Genomic DNA, 14,705 nt, shown 5'->3' with positions numbered 1-14,705 from the left:
GAGCCTCAAGTCGGCTGGGTCTTTAGATAGGGTGTCATGTATGAGGATATCAGTGGATTCCCCTCTTTTGGGATTCATCAGGGAGACTCGGGTCGAGGGTGTTCTAGAAGACAATTGGAAGAAAGAGAGAATCAGGGATGAGATTGTCAGATATATCTCAGATAGTCATGGGTTGTTGACCCGATGTGGTCGGGTCTGGGTCCCGATGTCTGGTGGGGTCAGACAGATTGTGTTAGATGAGGCTCATAAGTCTCGTTTTCCTATTCATTCGGGGGCCACCAAAATGTATCGGGATTTGAGGTTGAGCTACTGGTGGCCGTGTATGAAGAGAGAGATAGTCTGGTATGTGGAGAGATGCATGACCTACAGGATGGTTAAGGTTGAGCATCATAGGCCGCATAGCAAGTTGCAGCCTCTAGAGCTTCCCATGTGGAAATAGGAGCAGATTTCGATGGATTTTTATCACCAAGTTTCCAAACACGGCAAAGGGTTTTGATGCTATCTGGGTCACTGTGGATCGATTGACCAAGAGTGCCCAATTTTTGGCAATTCGGGAGAGTTCTTGCGCCGAGAAGCTGGCTGATGTGTATGTTCGCGACATCATTACTTACCATGGGGTTCCGGTCTCCATTGTTTTAGACTGTGATGTTCGGTCCGCCTCCCGTTTTTGGTAGAAGTTCCATGAGGAACTGGGCAAGAGGTTGCACTTCAGCACTTCTTATCATCCGCATGATGGCCAGAGTGAGTGGACGATACAGAACCTTAAGGATATGTTGTGTGTAACGCCCCGTTCTATAAATATCTTATATGGGTATTGGACTTTATTCGAAAAGGGTTTTTGGGTTGGGGTGTGTCGCTAGAAGCGTAGGTCTTCTCGCCATCTTTATGTGGATATAAAGTTCGTTTGGAACGGACTTAGGATGAAGGAGATGTTGTAAATTGAAGATATTGGCAAAAATGGTCCCTAAGGGGGAAGTTTAGCAAAAGGGTCCCATGCATGCCAAATGTAACACCGTAATTTTCAAAACAATTTTTCACATTTTATAAAAACATAATTCATTTATTATTCATAAAAACATCATTGTTTAAAACTCAAATTCATAGCATATAACAATCCCAAGATCTCATAGCATAAAAATCTCGTGTGTGTACTGATCAGGCATGCGCCTTCCAGCGATCCTTACTAGTACCTGAAACAAATAACACAAAACACTGTAAGCACGAAGCTTAGTGAGTTCCCCAAAATACCATATATAACACATATTAGCCACTAGAGGCTATAACTCTGTGGGTCCGTGCACCCAACTCTGTGAACCCTCAGGCTCTATCTCTATGAACCTTCCGCTTCTAACTCTGTAGCATGCACAGCATAAATCACATAGAATAATGCAGTGCAACACATAACACATATATAGCATACAACACTATATCACATAACTCTAATTACCTACTCAAGGTAAAGTATAGTGAGAAGACTCACCTCGCGTATCTCGGTAACTCGTAAATCCCGGAAATCACTAGTGCTCGATCTCCTGAGCTATCGTCCTCCTATAACACAAGTATATCTCTAATTAACACTATCCCAACTATGGTTGACTAATTCTACCAATTCAACACCGGTCAACTCTGGCCAATGGTCAACGGTCAACCCAACTCGCCGAGTCTGGCATGGACTTGCCGAGTCCTTATGGGGACCCGATTCCTCTGAATCCCTTCCGACTCACCGAGTCACTCACCCAACTCGGTTACTCAACCCCTGGTTTGAAAACACGGAACAACCCGCTCCAACTTGTCGAGTCTGCCCATGGACTCGATGAGTGCATTCCATGCACAACCCCAAACGACCTTCTGAGGTCAGATCTGTTCCTCTAACTCATAGATCCGGTCTTTCCAAGCTTATTTATCACGTAAAGTTTATGTCTTGGCGCTCATATCACACCTATTGACTCATAAATGGTGTTTTAACCTCAAATACAATGATCCCAAGCCAAAACCTCCACAGACTCATATAAAGCTTGGACAAAGAGGCACTCTGGACCTCCATGGGTCCAGATCCAGAACCTTAACTCGCTAGGGGACCATGGGAGCACTAGATCTAGTCACAAAAAGGGCTCAATAAGCCCTAAATCAACATGAACATCACCACAACAAAAAATGGTTCGAAAATAGTACCTCAAACGTGATGTTCTGGACCTCAGATCTTCCGGAAATTAACTCTCTTGCTTCCTCTTGGCTAGAGCTTCCTTTTTCCTTGCTAGACAACACCTCCAAGGTCGACAATGGCTCCTTCTCTCACTCAAATCGCTCAAGCTCACTAGGGTTTCGCTCTGGAGACTGGTGAGCACAAATGCGGACTCGTCGAGTCCACCAATGCGACTCGTCGAGTCCGGTCATTAATCCGGGTGAGAAATCGCATCTCTACTCGGCGAGTCTACGCACTAACTCATCGAGTTCTTCCACAAAACTTGAAATAAAATGAATAAATATAATACCTGAAATTCCGGATGTTACAATACTCCCCCACTTGAATCAGACTTCGCCCTCGAAGTCTCATCCCTGAAATAGCTCCGGATGCTACTCACGCATCTCCCGCTCTGGCTCCCAAGTCAACTCAGATCCTTTCTGATGTTGCCACTGAACCTGTACTAGAGGCACCTCCTTGTTTCTCAGAACCTTGATCTTCCGATCCATAATCGCAATTGGTCTCTCCATGTAGTTCAGCCTCGCATCCACCTGAATGTCCTCTAACGACACTACCGCCGACTCATCGGCTATACACTTCCTCAACTGAGACACGTGGAAGGTATTATGAATCCGCTCCAGCTCTGTAGGTAGCTCCAGGCGATACGCTACCCTGCCTACCCTCGCGATTACTCTGAACGGCCCAATATACTAGGGCCCTAGCTTGCCCCTCTTCCTGAATTGAATCACTCCTTTCCAAGGAGATACCTTCAGGAGAACACAATCACCGACCTGGAACTCAAGCTCGGATCGTCGCCTATCCGCATAACTCTTCTGGCGGCTCTGAGCGGTCAACAATCTCTGCCTGACCCGCTGTATCTGCTCTGTCGTCTGAAGCACAATCTCCGTGCTACCCGTCACTCGTTGCCCTACCTCTCCCCAACAAATGGGAGTCCGACACCTCCTCCCATACAACAGCTCAAAAGGCGACATACCAATGCTCGAATGGTGGCTGTTATTGTAGGAGAACTCCGCTAAGGGCAAATACGTGTCCCAACTTCCGCCAAAATCCAACACGCATGCTCGGAGCATGTCCTCGAGCGTCTGGATCATCCACTCGCTCTGACTATCATTCTGTGGGTGGTATGCGGTACTAAAATGCAGCCTCGTACCCAACTCCTCATGGAATTTCTTCCAAAATCTGGAAGAGAAACGCACATCTTGATCTGACACAATCGAGATCGGCACCCCATGCCGCGATACCACCTCTCTCACATATACCTCTGCTAACTTCTCCGCAGAAGAGCTCTCACTAATGGCGAGAAAGTGAGCGCTCTTTGTCAAACGGTCTACTATCACCCAAATCGCATCGACACCCCTTGCCGTTTTCGGCAATTTGGTGATAAAATCCATGGATATCTACTCCCATTTCCACTCTGGGATTTCCAGTGGTTGCAACTTACCATGCGGTCTCTGATGTTCGGCCTTAACCCTACGACATGTTAGGCACCTCTCAACAAACCACGCCACATCTCTCTTCATACAGGGCCACCAATACTCTCTCTTAAGATCCAGAAACATCTTCGTGGCCCCGGGATGGATCGAGAATCTCGATCTATGCGCCTCCTCCATGAAGATGGTACGCGTTCCTCCAACAAACAGTACCCAAATCCAACCCTGGAAGGTCATAAGCCCTCTGCTATCGGTTACGAACTCTGACACCTGACCGATAACTCGCTCTCTCTTACGGTTCTCCGGTCTTACTGACTCAGCCTGAGCCCCTCTGATGGTGTCCAACACCAGAGTCATCACTGTCAATCTCATACAAATATCCCGAATCGGGGTGTTCTCTGCCCTACGAATCAGAGCGTCGGCTACGACATTAGCCTTGCCCTGGTGGTATAGGATCTCACAATCATAATCCTTTACTACATCCAACCATCTTCTCTGACGCATGTTTAGGTTTGGCTGATCCATCAAATAATTCAAACTCTTGTGGTCCGTGTATATCGTACACCGAACCCCATACAGGTAATGGCGCCAAATCTTGAGGGCGAACACCACAGCCCCCAACTCTAGATCGTGGGTGGGATACCTTGCCTCGTGGGGCTTCAGCTGCCTTGATGCGTACGCGATCACATGCCCTCTCTGCATCAACAACGCGCCCAACCCAGATATCGATGCGTCACAATACACCACGAAGTCCTCCATTCCCTTTGGAAGAGCCAACACCGGAGCTTCGCACAATCTCTAGCGAAGAGTCTCAAATGAGGCTTGCTGCTCTGGGCCCCAGCTGAACACCACACCCTTCCGGGTCAACCTGGTGAGAGAAACAACAATCTTGGAGAAATCCTTGATGAACCTCCGATAATAGCCAGCCAACCCTAGAAAACTCCTGATTTTGGAAGGAGATTTCGGCACCTCCCAGCTCAACACCGCCTCGATCTTGGCCGGATCGACCAAGATCCCCTTTTGGTTAACGAGGTGACCAAGGAATTGCACCTCTCGCAACCAAAAACCGCACTTGGAGAATTTGGCATAAAGCCTCTCCGATCTCAGCACACTGAGGATTTCTCGCAAATGCTCCTCATGCTGCTCCCTGGATCTCGAATACACCAAAATGTCGTCAATGAACACAATCACTGATCGATCCAGCATCGGTCTGCATACCCTGTTCATGAGATCCATGAATGTTACAGGCGCATTGGTGAGCCCGAATGGCATCACCACGAACTCGTAATGCCCATAACGAGTCCTGAACGCGGTCTTCTGGGTATCCTCCTCAGGAACCCTCATCTGATGATATCCAGATCTCAGATCAATCTTGGAAAACCAAGATGCTACCTGCAGCTGGTCGAACAAATCATCGATCCTCGGCAAAGGATAACAGTTCTTGACCGTTAGCTTGTTCAGCTCTCGATAATCTATGCACATTCGGTGCGAACCATCCTTTTTCTTCACAAAAAGGATTGGTGCTCCCCACGGTGAGCTGCTCAGCCGAATAAACCCCTTCCCCAGCAGCTCCTGAAGCTGCGAGGATAACTCCTGCATCTCTGGAGGTGCAACACGATAGGGCGCCTTGGCAATAGGTGCTGCCCCCGGAATCAAATCAATGCGAAACTCAACCTGCCTCTCGGGAGGCACACCCGGTAACTCCTCGAGAAAGACATCCGGAAATTCCCGCACTATCAGAACCTCCTCAACCGCACTCGGTCTCTCTGCACCAACTCGCATATCCATCACATATGCTACAAAACCACTACAGCCTTGTTGTAGACTCTGTCTCGCTCTAGCAGCCGAACAAAACGCTGAATCGGGACGGGTACCCTCACCGTACACTGTAAGAACTCCCCCACTTGGGTCTCGTATAGTCACCAGCTGCCGCTCGCAATCGATAACGGCTCCAAATCTGCTCAACCAATCCATGCCTACAATGACACAAACGTCCCCCATCGCAATCGGGACCAAATCAATAGGAAACTCTACACCGAAGATCTCGAGTACACACCCTCGAATCACCTCTGTGGCATACACCGCTCTCTCGCCTGCGATGGAGACTCTCAGAGGTCGACTCAACGCCTCCCGACTAATACTGATGTGCTGACTAAAAGCCAACGATATAAAAGATCGACTCGCACCCGAGTCAAATAACACCAAAATAGGTACAGAACTCACAAGAAAAGTACCTATGCATATCATAATATAAGCACAAAATCTCAAACATTAAAATAAATACATGAAAGAATACATACCAGCCACGACATCGGGCGCTGCACACGGACCTCTTCCGCACTCAACTGGAAGGCTCTCCCCCGAGCCTTCGACGTCTCGGTCTTCACCGGCCGACAATCCGAAGCTCTAATCGCAGCAGGGGAAGTCCCCTGAGAAGCCTCATGTGCTGACCCTCGCAGCAGCGGACACTCGGCCTTCCGGTGTCCGGTCTGGTTGCAGTGGAAACACACTACAAACCCCTTGGGGCAGTCCTTGGCCATATGCCCCTCCTTGCCACACTTGTAGCAATATCCATCTCTACAAACTCCATCTTGACCCTTGCCGCACTTTCCACAAGTGCGGCCCTTCTGGTTCCCTACTCTGGGATCAGCGGGCTTGGCCCGCTTGGCTGCTGGCTGGGACTGTGCCGGTCGCCGATCCCTCCCCTGAGACTCCGCCTCCTCCCTAGCCTGAGTCTCTAGCTCGATCTCCCTCTTCCGGGCATTTTCCTGAAGCTCGGAAAATGTCCGGTACGAGGAGTTCGCCACGAACTCCCGAATATCTCTCCTCAAAATACTCAAATAACGGCTCATATGTGCCTGCTCAGTAGACACGTGCTCAGGGCAGAACATCACCCTATCATGAAACATCCCGGTAATAATCGTAACATACTCTGTACCCTGCTTGAGGGTCAAAAACTCCTGTGCCAACCGATCCCGTTCCACCGGGGGAACGTACTCATCACGAAACATGGTGGTGAACCTCTCCCAGGTCACTGCAACAAGCTCTGCTGGAGAATAGTGTGTTGTCGTGAACTTCCACCAATCCTTCGCCCCCAGGCGAAGCTGGTTCAGCGCAAACCGAAACCTAAAGTGCTCCGGGCACGAGCATGTATAGAAACACCCCTCAATGTCAGATAGCCATCTCATCGCTGCAATCGGATCCTACGTCCCATCAAACTCTGGTGGCTTCGTGTTGCTGAACTCCCTAAACAACAACGAGTCACCCCTTGCGGCCTAGCAGCAGCGATGGATGCGGTGGCCGCTGCAACAGCAGCCTCAGAAAGAGCGGCATAATGCTTGTCAAAAGTCTCAATCAGCGTGGTCTTGATAGACCCGAACATCTCTGGTATCTCTGCCCTGATGGCCGCAGCCACCTACTCATGGATGATCCGGTGGATCTCCTCATCACTAGTCTCGCTGCTCTCTGGCGCATGACGTGTCCTCACCATGATCTACCTCTGAAATACAACATACGATATATTAGAAACTCACTTGAGCATACTCGCACTCAATAACTCATCCCTCCTTGATCCCTGGCATCCCGAAGATTCATAATTGTACTGTACACCGTCCCGATGTTTTCAGTAGTACGGGCCCAATACTACTGTCCACACCGCGTCAGTATACACCCCAAGTCCTCCTCCTAGGATCCCAAGTCCCAAGTACTCTATTATGCAAAATCCTTTCTCTAACAGATCTCTCATAAGCTCCTCGATGCTACCTACTCACTCTCAAGCATCTCATAGCAGCTCACCTCCCCATAGGCTAAGGCATCACAAATCAGGCCACTCTAGTCCTAATAGGAGTACCTAGCCCACTCTAGCAAGAGAATACATCATATCAATATCATAAGCATATAACCTAAAGGTATCTTGGGAAATCACCGTTCGGGCGCTGACTGATAGTACACACGACTCTGCTCTGCGTTTTCCAAAAATCTTTTACTCTCTTTCAAAAACTTGGTTCTCTTTTGAAAATATTTCTCAAATCCTCAGTTTGAGTTCAAATACGCCCGAAGGTGTACTCGAATCCCTCAAACCAAGGCTCTGATACCAACTTGTAACACCGTAAATTTCAAAACAATTTTTCGCATTTTATAAAAACATAATTCATTTATTACTCATAAAAACATCATTGTTTAAAACTCAAATTCATAGCATATAACAATCCCAAGATCTCATAGCATAAAAATCCCGTGTTTGTACTGATCAGGCCGGCGCCTTCCCGCGATCCTTACTTGTACCTGAAACAAATAACACAAAACACTGTAAGCACGAAGCTTAGTGAGTTCCCCAAAATACCATATATGACACATATTAGCCACTCGAGGCTATAACTCTGTGGGTCCGTGCACCCAACTCTGTGAACCCTCAGGCTCTATCTCTGTGAACCTTCTGGTTCTAACTCTGTAGCATGCACAACATAAATCACATAGAATAATGCAGTGCAACACATAACACATATATATCATACAACACTGTATCACATAACTCTAATTACCTACTCAAGGCAAAGTATAGTGAGAAGACTCACCTCGCGTATCTCGGTAACTCGTAAATCCCAGAAATCACTATTGCTCGATCTCCTGAGCTATCGTCCTCCTATAACACAAGTATATCTCTAATTAACACTATCCCAACTATGGTTGACTAATTCTACCAAGTCAACACCGGTCAACTCTGTTCAATGGTCAACGGTCAACCCAACTCGCCGAGTCCCTACGGGGACTCGATTCCTCTGAATCCCTTCCGACTCACCGAGTCACTCACCCATCTCGGTTACTCAACCCCTGGTTCGAAAACACAGAACAACCCGCTCCAACTCGTCGACTCTGCCCATGGACTCGACGAGTGCATTCCATACACAACCCCAAACGACCTTCTGAGGTCAGATCTATTCCTCTAACTCATAGATCCAGTCTTTCCAAGCTTATTTATCACGTAAAGTTTATGTCTTGGCGCTCATATCACACCTATTGACTCATAAATGGTGTTTTAACCTCAAATACAATGATCCCAGGCCAAAACCTCCATAGACTCATATAAAGCTTGGACAAAGAGGCACTCTGGACCTCCATGGGTCTAGATGCAGAACCTTAACTTGCAAAGGGACCATCGGAGCACTAGATCTAGTCACAAAAAGGGCTCAATATGCCCTAAATCATCATGAACATCACCACAACAGAAAATGGTTCGAAAATAGTACCTCAAACGTGATGTTCTGGACGTCAGATCTTCAGGAAATTAACTCTCTTGTTTCCTCTTGGCTAGAGCTTCCTTTTCCTTGCTAGACAACACCTCCAAGGTTGACAATGGCTCCTTCTCTCACTCAAATCGCTCAAGCTCACTAGGGTTTCGCTTTGGGGGCTGGTGAGCACAACTGGTGGCCATAAGGCCCTATAAATAGGTCCCAAACCTGAGAAATTAGTTTACACTAAACAGCACGGACTCGCCGAGTCCACCAATGCGACTCGTCGAGTCCGGTCATTAATCCGGGTGAGAAATCGCGTCTCTACTCGGCGAGTCTACGCACCAACTCGCCGAGTTCTTCCACAAAACTTGAAATAAAATGAGTAAATATAATACATGAAATTCTGGATGTTACACCAAGCATGCATGCACGTGTTTGGCTGGGTACACCCAGCGTAAGCTAGGTGTACGCCCAACGTAATGGAGGAAATGAACGCGGAGGTCTCTCGACGTACGCCCAGCGTACTGGATGTACGCCCAACGTACGTCTATCATCTAGAAACCCTAAATTTGGGGCCAACCACTATATAAGGAACATTATGGTTCCAACCCTAGCCTCCATAAACACTCTCTTATCCTCAGAAACCCTAGATAGTCGTCCCACCTCCATTGTTGGGTGTGCTTGACTTTGGAAAGCTTGTTTTGGCAAAGGAGAGCCAAGAAGAAGAAAGGGGAAGTTGTCAAAGAAGGAGTTGAGTGGCTGGAGCTCGTAGATCTGGAAAGACATCATCTTCTGAGGCCCTTTTGAGGTAAAAAGTCTCTGGCTTGACAATCATATTGTGTAGATCTATGTGTTGTGAAGTTTTGACATCATTCTTCTCCTAAAAACCTCATGTTGATGCATGATTCAAGTTGGTTGAGATTAGTTGTCCTTTTAGACCTTAGGAGAGGTATTGAGTAAGAAAAATGAGGTCCCAAGGGCTTTGGTTGTCTCATATGTGATATAGATAGGTCTTAATGGATTAATACCTTGGATTAAGAGCTTTATGGATGTCCCAAGTAATAAAGTTTGAGACTTTATGAATCCTAGGAATATTTGGTCTATGGATCTGAAGTTTGGGCTTAAGAGCTTAAGTCATTAAGATCTTATGAGAAGTTGTAGTTCAGCGGAGTTACGCCCCGCGTAAATGGGAGTATGCTTAGCGTAGTGGGTCTGTGTCCCGATTCCAATCTGCGAGCATCGTTGTACGCCCAGCGTACCAAGGAGGGTACGCCCAGCGTACTCCCTCTGTTGGGTTTTCATTTTGGACCTTAAGATATTGGGTTGTTATTGGGCTATTAGAGCTTGGGTCATGACTGGACATTATGGATGGAGTAATTTGGACTCACTAATTGTTATGGACCTTGGATCTAGGCCCATTTGGTGAGGTGAGCCCAATTTAGTAAATTGGGCCAATATTGGGTTGTGAATTGTTATATGATTATATGTTTATGTGCACATGGTTGTTTGACTGGGGTTGGGTTGAGGCGGGTCCTGCTTTGTGTTGTAGGTCAACATACCCAGGGCGGACCGGTTCTCCTAAAGGCCCAGCGAGCAGTCTGGATAGGCTACAGGCCCCAAGAGGGCGGACCAGACGTGCCAAGGATCGGAGAGAGGACCAGGCCGACTAAAGGCCCGGTGCGGGCGAACCAGTCATACTGTAGACTCAGAGAGTGGACCAGGTGGATTGAAGGCCCGGTGCGGGCGGACCAATCACATTGTAGACTCGAGGTATATGGTTAGACTCGGAGGGTGGACCAGGTAGACATTAGGCCCGATGCGGCGGACTAGTCACACAGTAGACCCGAAGTGCATGGCTGTTCTGCGTTCTCTTGTGATATGGCATATTATGTGTATGGTATATGTGGTTGGTATTTTGGGGGTATCTCACTAAGATTTCGGGCTTACAGTTGTGGTTTAAATATTTCAGGTACTTCAGGAGACCGTGGCAAGGCAAAGGCATGATCGTACCTCTCCTCATGTTTTATGTGTTTATGATATGGTTATGGGGAAATACTCTGATAATAAATGTATTGAAAGCCTTTTTGCTATTCTTCAGGAATTGCATGATAGAGTTGCCTGATTCATGATGCCCGCTAGCCTAGGGTTTCTTTCTGTATAAGATTCCCAGTGTTCCTCTAGGATGAGGGTTGAGTGCTTGTTATGCCTGTTCTTCACTAGGGTGTTGTGGTGATACTTGATATAAATATGGGTAGGTGTGGAAGGTAGTATAGGCCCGTACTACTAAAATCACAGGACCCATACGCGTATCAAGGAAGTCACAATCCCTAGCGTTAGGTTGACAGTTGGTTCTCGGGTTAATGAGAAGCGTCTGATGTTTTGCGGTAATTTCAGTATGGTGTTTATGAGGCATGCTGGGAGCAGATCCGGGTCAGGAGGAGGCGGTCAGGGTGGGTCAGCACCACCCGAGGTTATCGGTCAGATGAGTACAGACGAGTTGGATGCTAGGATTCGTGAGATCCTGCATGATGAGGTTACTACTATGTTCCGGGCTGAGTTTCCGGAACTGTTTGGGTCAATCAAGACCATCATGGTCGAGTATTTTGATGAGCGCTATGCAGCTCTTACAGAGATGGCTGTCGCGGCGGCTACGGCGGCTGTAGCAGCGGCAGGGGGAGGAGCCGATAGAGGTTTTCAGTATCGGGACTTCGATAATACGAAGCCCCCTACCTTCGATGGGGTTCAGGATCCGATTGTTGCTATGCGATGGTTGTCAGGTGTGGAGGGATGTTTCTTCACATGTTCATGCCTTGCTGATCAAAGGGTGAGGTGTGCTCTGAACTTGTTGAGGCTCGGGGCGAAGGATTGGTGGAGGTTGACTACGGGGTCATATTCGGATGCGCAGAGGGCTGCGGTTTCGTGGGATCAGTTCTGGGAAACGTTCAGTACATGTTATGTTCCACGGGTTGAGAGGGAGAGGTTGGCTCAGGAGTTCTTGGAACTGAAGCAGGATTCAGAGTCGGTGACGGAGATCACCAGGATGTTCACTGAGAGGGTGATGTTTTGCCCGGATTTTGCTTCGGAGCAAGCTCAGATGTCCCGATATCTGAGTATGCTCAAGAGGGATATCAGGCATTTTGTGTCTACACAGAGGTGCGAGACCTTGCTGGAGTTGCAGGAGGCTTCTCGGCGGCGTGAGTTGGAGATTGAGTTAGAGTTGAGAGAGGAGAGGCAGGCCCCGACACAGTCGCGGCCGGTGCCGAAGCGGTCCAAGACTGTTGATGCCAGGTTGGGAGATCAGAGAAGCCGCACTCGTGGAAGTGCGGGAAGGGTCACACTGGAGTTTGTAGATCCGGTGGTGCGTGTCGCAAGAGCGGGAGAGATGGGCATTATGCGAGGGATTGCCGTCAGTCAGCCCTAGTTCAAGATATAAGGATTTGTTATCAGTGTCATCAGGTTGGTCACATGAGGGCCAACTGTCCACAGCTTGCTGTAAGACCGGTGCAGGCTCCAAAACCGGCCACTTTGAGGATTCGGGTGGAGGTCAGGGTGGAGCAGAGCCCCCGAGGGCTCAGAGACGTGCTTTTCAGCTTATAGCAGAGCAGGGCAGGGCAGAGACGGATGCAGGTGGGGGTATGTTTCCTTCTTGATATCTTGTTATCTTATGATTGTTATGGAGTATCATATCTGCTAGGGGTTGAAATCGGTTAGTATCCAAGGGATTGATGGTCAGATTTTGGTTGATTAATCTTGTTGTCGGGTATAGCAATTGTGATTTGAGAAGTGTTTAGCAAAGAGTTGAACTCCCTTAGAGTTCGAGATGTGTGATGTCGGAGAAGAGATTTTATGGAGGTTGCTCATTTTGATTCAGTTCAAGTAAAAGAGAATTTGTTGAGTAAGAATGTTTAAGTGATGCCAGTCGGGTCACCAGTGGTTGGTAGTCAGTGCTCTATTAGGGGAGAATAGGGAAATTCTCGGGAGGATCAGCAAGTATTGAGGTTTATTAGCCGTTGAGATTTGACAGTGTTTCAGTCAGCCGAGAGTGTGGGCTGGTGTGAGTAAGTGACAGACTAATGGGGGCAGGGAGCAGACCATGGGTTCAGGAAAGATAGTGGTTGATGTGAGGCCTGGGTTTAGGCCATGGAAAGGATTCCGGGATCGGAACGAGAGTTCAGAACCCCTGGGGGGCTAGAATAGTATGTATGGGAAAGATTCCCTGGAAGGATAGTTGGAATGATGTATGATAGTTTGAGCGATCCGGGAAGACTGAAGGCTAGAAGGCGTACCAGTCAGGCCGAAGGCTCGGGGAATGGTCCAGACAAGCTGAAGGCCTGGAGGGCGGTCCAGATATGCTGAAGGTTCTGAGATTGGTCTAGATACGCTGAAGGCCTGGTAAGGCGGTCCAGTCATGCTGAAGACTCTGTATGTGTTGGTGGATCAGTATGAGGAGAATGAAAGAATATGTCGCCAGGATATGGTAATTGATATGGTATGGCCCCCAAGTATTGATCATGTTATTGGAAGGCAGTGCATGGACCCGAGAGTCCTTGCGAGCAGAATCAGAGTAGGCAAAGTTCGAGAATAGCAGTTGCTCTACATGGATAGTGTAGAGTGGAGTTTAGCTCAGTGGCACGCGCAGGCGCGTAAGAGTTGTTGAGTGGATTTCCAGGAAAGGAAAAGGAATGTAGCTCCAGGAGGAGCGTGGGTCCTCTGTTAGGGGAGGAAGTGAAGTAAATGGATGACCGTCGTGCCTCAGTCAATAGTAGGAGGTACAAAAATTGTACCAGATATACGGAAGCACCTGCGGGTTGGCTGCTCGTTAAGGTAGCGGCAATTTTGTGTGATGCACAGTCATATTTTTAGTCTCCTTGGAAAAGGAGGAGGTTAGTGGCTCCATATTGGAGATTTGGAACAAAGAGAGGTGAGACAGCTGGTTAGCAAACTCGAGAGTAGTTTGGACCGATGCTGAGGACGGTATAAAAGATTTCGGTTGAAGGCCAAGGACCTAGAGACCATGATAGAGGAGATGCAGTAGCAAGGTTGCAAGAACCTGGGTGGATTGAGTAATCGGAGTCCGCAGTGCAGGGGTTGTTCTGAAGTGTATGATGCAGTAGGCTTCGAGGACGAAGCCTAAATTAAGTGGGGGAGAACTGTAACGCCCCGTTCTATAAATATCTTTTATGGGTATTGGATTTTATTCGAAAAGGGTTTTTGGGTTGGGGTGTGTCGCTAGAAGCGTAGGTCTGCTTGCCATATTTATGTGGATATAAAGTTCGTAGGGAACAGACTTAGGATGTAGGAGATGTTGTAAATTGAAGATATTGGCAACAATGGTCCCTAAGGGGAAGTTTAGCAAAAGGGCCCCAGGCATGCCAAGCATGCATGCACGTGTTTGGCTGGGTACGCCCATCATAAGCTGGGTGTACGCCCAACGTAATGGAGGAAATGAACGCGGAGGTCTCTCGACGTACGCCCAACATACTGGATGTACGCCCAGCGTACGTCTATCATCCAGAAACCCTAAATTTGGGGCCAGCCACTATATAAGGAACATTATGGTTCCAACCCTAGCCTCCATAAACACTCTCTTATCCTCAGAAACCCTAGATAGTCGTCCCACCTCCGTTGATAGGTGTGCTTGACCTTGGAAAGCTTGTTTTGGCAAACGAGAGCCAAGAAGAAGAAAGGGGAAGTTGTCAAAGAAGGAGTTGAGTGGATGAAGCTCGTAGATCTAGAAAGAGATCATCTTTTGAGGCCCTTTGAGGTAAAAAGTCTCTGGCTTGACAATCATATTATGTAGATCTATGTGTTGTGAAGTTTTGACATCATTCTTCTCCCAAA

This window comes from Lactuca sativa, chromosome 4 (assembly GCF_002870075.4).
Source record: "Lactuca sativa cultivar Salinas chromosome 4, Lsat_Salinas_v11, whole genome shotgun sequence".
NCBI lineage: Eukaryota > Viridiplantae > Streptophyta > Magnoliopsida > Asterales > Asteraceae > Lactuca > Lactuca sativa.
Note: the sequence above shows the minus strand (reverse complement) of the source record.